The sequence below is a fragment of the Hipposideros armiger genome, unplaced genomic scaffold (assembly GCF_001890085.2).
Source record: "Hipposideros armiger isolate ML-2016 unplaced genomic scaffold, ASM189008v1 scaffold_1050, whole genome shotgun sequence".
Taxonomy (NCBI): Eukaryota; Metazoa; Chordata; class Mammalia; order Chiroptera; family Hipposideridae; genus Hipposideros; species Hipposideros armiger.
Genome location: NW_017732400.1, coordinates 239,183 through 245,436, shown reverse-complemented (window position 1 = coordinate 245,436; position 6,254 = coordinate 239,183). Strand labels below are relative to the sequence as shown.

The window sequence follows — 6,254 nt, the reverse complement described above, 5'->3', positions numbered from 1 at the left end:
GGGGGGGGGGGGGGTCTGGTTCTCACCTAAGTGTTGGGACTCCATCCTCCTCTTCCTCGTGTCCTCCAGGGTGATCTTGCCCACTGTCACTGTCATGGCTTTAATTCTCATTTATATGTCAATGACTCTGAAATTTACTCTCCAGCCCACTCTGTGCCTCCCAACTCACGACTCACATATCTAATTAGTTGCTAGACATCTCCATACTAATACTGTCAGACGGAGAAGTCCTGCTGCTCCCTTGCTGCCATGTTCCCACCCCGCAAAGGCTTTTTCCAGTGCAAGAATTGAGGGCCCACTGAACCTGCTCCATCTAGTACCTTTTCTAGACAGCTAACTGGCGTGGTCCTGTTTGGGTGTGCATGTGAAAGCGTTTTGAGCAACAGCCAGGACCTACACATGAAAACTTGCATCACTAATACATAAATAGCTGATGCTGGGTGCGGAAACCAAGAGGACATTAATCACTTCTTCTCTGATCACACCTACTACTTACCTAAGCAGGTGTGAACCTCTGACTCAGTGGGTGTCCCCCCAAGGAAAGAGTTATTCAGAATTTCCTTGTTACAGGTGATGAAAGGAGGTAGTGATTTCTTTCAGTTTATGTTTCTCCTGAAGAAGAGTTCTCTGAGCAGTTCTCCGAGCAGGTGGTTTTTGGCCACACCTTTTATTTCCAGTCCTACAGCAATGTGTCAGAGGCCCACACAGGAGGCACTTCTGAAAGAAAACCATCTCCATTTTATTAAAATGTGTCATGCTTGGTGTCCACCTGTCCTGTCCTCCCAAGTTAGAATTTCCAGTTGAATTCCATGAATATTTATCAAGCAAGTACAAAGTGACAAGGGTAGGGCTAAGTACAAGACAATCCCTGCCTTAAGGGACCTAAAGGGTGGTGCAAGGACTAAGTCTAATGCCTGTTTGCTGGTGACCACAGAAGGCACAGAAACTAAACACTGTGTGTCCCAGAGAAGGGTAATGTCTCCATCCAGGTGGACTTCACAAAGTCACCCTTGAGACAGACCTTGAAGAGTAAGTAGATCAAGTTTCAGGGAGTGAGCATGTGACAGAAATAAGCAAGAAATAACAATGATGCACAAGGAATAGAGAGAAAAGAGTGACAAATGGCAAAAGGCTATAAGAATATCTTCAGAGAATTGCAAAATAAATTATAATATTAAGACAATTTTCTCATGGCTACGACCAAATACTGAGACTATAGCAATACCCTGGCAGTTAGAGAGAGGCAAGGTCATGGGAGTAAGATTATTATTATAATACTATTATCATAAGGAGGTGGGTAGGAGATGCAAAATCACTGCCCATTAGCCCTTCAAAGGCCCCACTCAGACCCATCCTCTTTCTGGACTTCCCTTTTTCTCCATCATGGGCAGGTTGGGTGTTAGCAGCTCCAGGACCCCACCTCTATCCAGATCCCCACGGAGGACTGTGCTCCCTCAGAAAGTGACTGCATCTTTTCTGCTTTGGTGGAATGTCCTGAATATTGCCTGAGTGACGTCCCACCCATTCCAGTTGTAACTGAGAACAAGCTTTCTAGTATTTGACCTTAAGGAAGGAAGTGAAGCTTCAGGAGGACAAGAATAAGCCTGATGACCTCCCACAATGAGCTCGGCAGCAGACGTTCCCTATTGCTTTGGGAAGACTGAAAAAACTGAAGAGGAGTGAGGAATGCTCATAATAATTGTAATTGCTAACTAGGTTGGGGCTTTTAACACATTAAGCCTGCTGTGTAATTACAATTCCCCTTTACAGAAGAGGAAACTGAAGCTCAGGGTTGCAATGTCTGATGGCCCCCAGTGAGAAGCAGGGACTGTGCCTGGATTCCCAGAGGCCTTGGCAGCGCCTAAGGAAAGGTAATGTGGGCATCTCTTGCCTATGCTATTTATGGATTTTGCATCTTGGAAGCAATTTGGGGAAGCAGCACTGTCAGGCAGAAACACATCAGGCAAACAAACTACACACAGAGAGAGGGTGTTTGGCCATGTGTGCGTAACAAAACTCAATATAATGGCTTAACCAAATCGGACTTTATTTTTCTTATCTATCAAGAAGACAGGAACAGGCAGTCCAGAGCTGCTGCTGCTGCTCAGAGAAGTCTCCAAGGAATCGAATCTCCTGCTAGATGTCTTTATGTCTATCCTTCTGCCTCATGGGTGTGAGGGGGCTACTCCACCTTCAGGCATCACATCCACATTTCAGGCAGAAAGAAAAAGGGAAAAGCCAAAGGCATGCTGCAACTGAATCTTTTTTCTTTTCTTTCTTTATTTCTCTCTTTTGCTTTTATATTTTTTGTCTTTTTTTCTGAATCTTTTTTTTTAAACAGGAAAACAACTGAATTTCTGAAAACCCCACCAAGCCGACTTCTATTGATGACTCATTTGCCAAATATTCTTATGACCACCCCTAGATGCAAAGGAGTCTGGGGAGGTGAGTGTTTTAAGTAGCACCCTGACACCCAGACAAGCTTGGTTCCATTGTTTTGGGGGAGAGGAGGATAATGGAGTTTGAAGCAGCAGCTTCAGCTCCCAAAGTGCATCAAGTTACATGGCCAAATAAGATGGAGGAGCTGCTGAGGAAAGACATTCGGAGTAGACGAAGGGGAGGTGATGATCCCCATGTGATTCTCCGCCTGAGTACCTGTGAGTGTGGGCATGAGGCTGACAGGAGAGAGTGGGTTGTTTCATTTTCCCCAGGTCACGCAGATAGTTAATAACAAAGCAAGAATTCAGCCACTGCCTAACCCCAAGCCTGGGTCCTTTCCACTACCCTATAAATTTGCAAAACAGGTTCAACAGACACTTGGGGATCCACAGAGGCATCTGGGGGGCTCTGGAGAGTATCCAGGCAGGTGCACAGTGGGCAGGGCTCAACTCCTCAGCGGTCTTCACCCAGAGAAGTTCCACCTTTGTGTTTTTGTTATATAGTGAGCTTCTCTATATTTAAATTGATAAAGGGGCTAAACTGTCATTAAAATAAAAATATTCTGCTATATAATTATTCTGTATTCTTATTATTCAGTGAGCATTTTAAGATAGATCCAATGATTTCATACATTTATACGTCCTCCAACTTGGGGCCTGTGCACATGGGCTCCAGAAACAGCTTATCCAAGTTTGGCGCCAGCATCAGAAGAATCACTGTCTGAAATGGAATTTAAATGAGGGCAGCTGAGGTCAAACACCTGCACAGGTGACGTGGAAATGAGCGGTGAACGAGTTTGGGACATTCCCCAAGCACCCTCAGTGGAGCACAGTGCACCCCATGTGAGCAGGGCTGCTCACTCAATCAACATGCCTGGGAGATGGCTTCTTAACAGAAGGTGTTGGTCTGAAGCAAAGAATAGAATGCCTGTCTTCAGCTTACCTTTATTCAATAGTCTGACACTGATTGGATGGAGGCAAGAAGGAAGAGACAGAGCGGGATTTCAGGGATGACTGGCAGATCTCTGACAAGTAGGCTGCAGGAACCTTTTGTGTGCATTTTTTGTGTGAATCTCACCCTAAATTAAATAGGAAAAGGCACTTCCTCTAGGCACAGGCAGCCCCTAGGTGGGTAAACGGGGCAACAAACGGCAACTTTTGTGCAAATTAGAAAAAAAAGGGCCCCTTCCTCTGGCAGGCAGCCCATGCCCTATACCTGGGTGGGAGGCTAAGGGGGCTGCGCACAGGCTGGAATTCAGCCCCAGCAGTCCGTTTGCGAGTTCCTAGGCAGGGCCTGAGGTGCCCAACTCTCCCTGTGCCTCGGTTGTTTGTTGGAGTACACAGTCTTGCACTCTAGACATCAAAGCCTTTTCAGTTCCCAGCAACATCAGCCATGGAAAATTCTAGCTTGCATTTCTCCCAGGGCCTCCAGTTAATAGTTTCTATTGTAGATATGCAAAATCAGCCTCCTGAATAGGTGGGAAAGGTATGCAAAGCTGTGACTGTTTATCAAAGATTTACAGGAATCTCAGGATTGGACTCAGATCAGCAGGGGTCAAGAACATCAAGAACCCACTGAGAACAAAGAGATTTGGAGATTTCCCAGCTCTTCCTCCATCCCACCTCTTACCCCACCCATTCTCCCTTCCTGTGACATAAGAACCGTGAATTCTGGGCTCTCTGAAGATGGATCTGAGGCACCAATAGGTCTCCCATCTACTTGGTTGGTGCTTTTTCAACCAATAAACTTTTCCTCATTTCAAACCCTGACATTTTGAGTTTTGACCTTTTGAAGCGTTAGGCATGTGGGCCTTGAATTGGTAACATTTACCAGTTGTGTGGCCTTATCCCTGAGCCTCTTTCCCCTTCTGGGAATAACAACCTTAGCCAACTAACAGAGCAAAATTAAATGATTTACTCCTTATAAAGCATTTAGCACAGTACTTAGCACCTGGTGGTAGAAATAGCTAGTAAGTGGGAGCTGGCATTAATGATAAGATCTGCCCTGGGTATTGTGTGAGCATAGAGGAAGAGGGGTTCCCATCTCCGTATTCCACTCTTCCCTTCTGCCCACTTCTCACCCTCCCTCTGCCACCAGTATCCTCCAGTGAGAAAGTTAGCACTTCCTAACATGGAAAACAAGAGCGAAAAGTGGGTGCAAACGAAAAACATGGATCAGGAACAAAAGCTGAGCTCCTGAGGGCTCCACACCTGGGGGCAGCCCCCCTCCAAGAAGCCATTCTCCACCCCACCCTGATCTTTGTGCAGCGCCGGCCCTCCAGGGCACCTACAGGACCTGCTCCAGATTGAATTACTCTTTGGACAGGTCTTTAGTCCATTCTTCCTGAAGCCCAAAAGGTCATAGCTCCCTTGAGCTGCTGGGAAAAACTGCAGAAATCACAAAGAATCCAGGAAAGAAAAACAGGAAGCAAAATGGATCCAAATGCCAGGAGCTGAACAGGTGTTTATTTTTATCTATGTCCAGTTTTGGCAAACCTAGAAAAGAATAAAATGTCCAGGAAAAGGCAACCCAAGGGGGGGTAAAAACGGGGAGACTCTAGTAATATCAAATTTGAGACTCTATATGAAAAAAAATTTTGATCAATTTATCATAGCACTGAAAAGAATAAACTCCACATAGAATGTTAAGAGAGAGAGAGAGAGAGAGAGAGAGAGAGAGAAACTATGTAAGTACCAGTGAGGGAAATAGTTTAATTCCTCTGTAACTTAGGTATGGAGAAGACTTTGATTTTCGGCTAAAAATCTAGCTGCAGTTGAGGGGAAAGATTAATAAATTTGACTAGTTAAAAATTTTAAAGCAACCTCTTCCAAGAGTGGTGTCTACAGGCATTCACAATGGTCCAGCATTTGACATATCGCTGGAGGCTGTCCTACAATACAGCCTATCACAAAACGAGGCTGTACCGAACCCCTGGTAATAGAACTGTTTACCTTTATACCAAGAAGGTTGGGAAAGCACCAAAATCTGCATGTAGTGTGTGTCCAGGCCGGCTTCTTCAGAGTTCATGCCCTGAGACCTAAAGTTCTAATGGGGTTAAAACGAAAAACCATGGCAGCAGGGCCTACGGTGGATCCATGTGTGTTAATGTGTCCATGACAGGATTAAGCATCTTTCCTTATTGAGGAGCAGAAACTGGTTGTGAAAGTGTTGAAGCATAACACAGAGTCAGAGAGCTAAATTTAAAAATGAAGCTTTTTTGAGTAGTAAAAACAATTAAAAGGCTAAAATAAATTTTAAAGCACTTTTGTAAAGAAAAACACTCCCATGAGCAAAGTAAAATGACAAACATATCACACACAAATGGTTAACATCTCTACTATGCAAAGAGTTCGAAAAGTAGAGGGAAAAAGACCACAACTTGAAGGGGGGCACAATATGCCACCTCAAATTGTGCCACTTTAGCATGTGGATTGAGCTGAAGGCAATCAAGACCCGGCAGACTCAGGAAAAGCTTTTTGACATGGCTAAGAGCTTTTCCACCCCCATGATGTTCATCACTGTGTATGGGGGCTATCTCTGCAGTGTCTGAGCTCACTGCTATTTCCAGCAGAACAGCTCCCAGCACCAGGCCTCAGAAGAACAGATCTCAGGGGTCCTGTAGAACTGGGTTGTTTTTTCCTTGACCAGGGAGGCCTGAGGCATGCTGTAGAAAGAACTCACCTATAATCATATCCACATCAAGAGAATTATGGACTTAATGATTTTCAAACCCTGCTGTGGAAAGGTGCCCATGTTTTCTCTGGAACTGCCAGTTTGGGGAGGCTATCAAATCATAACAAGAATAGAGAATGAGA

General features: G+C 44.9%; 1 pseudogene; it reads left to right on the top strand.

Annotated features, from left to right (window-relative positions):
* The first annotated feature begins 5,294 nt into the window (after nucleotides 1-5,294).
* LOC109376097 (60S ribosomal protein L34 pseudogene) lies at nucleotides 5,295-5,989 on the top strand (annotated as a pseudogene).
* The last annotated feature ends 265 nt before the right edge of the window (nucleotides 5,990-6,254 follow it).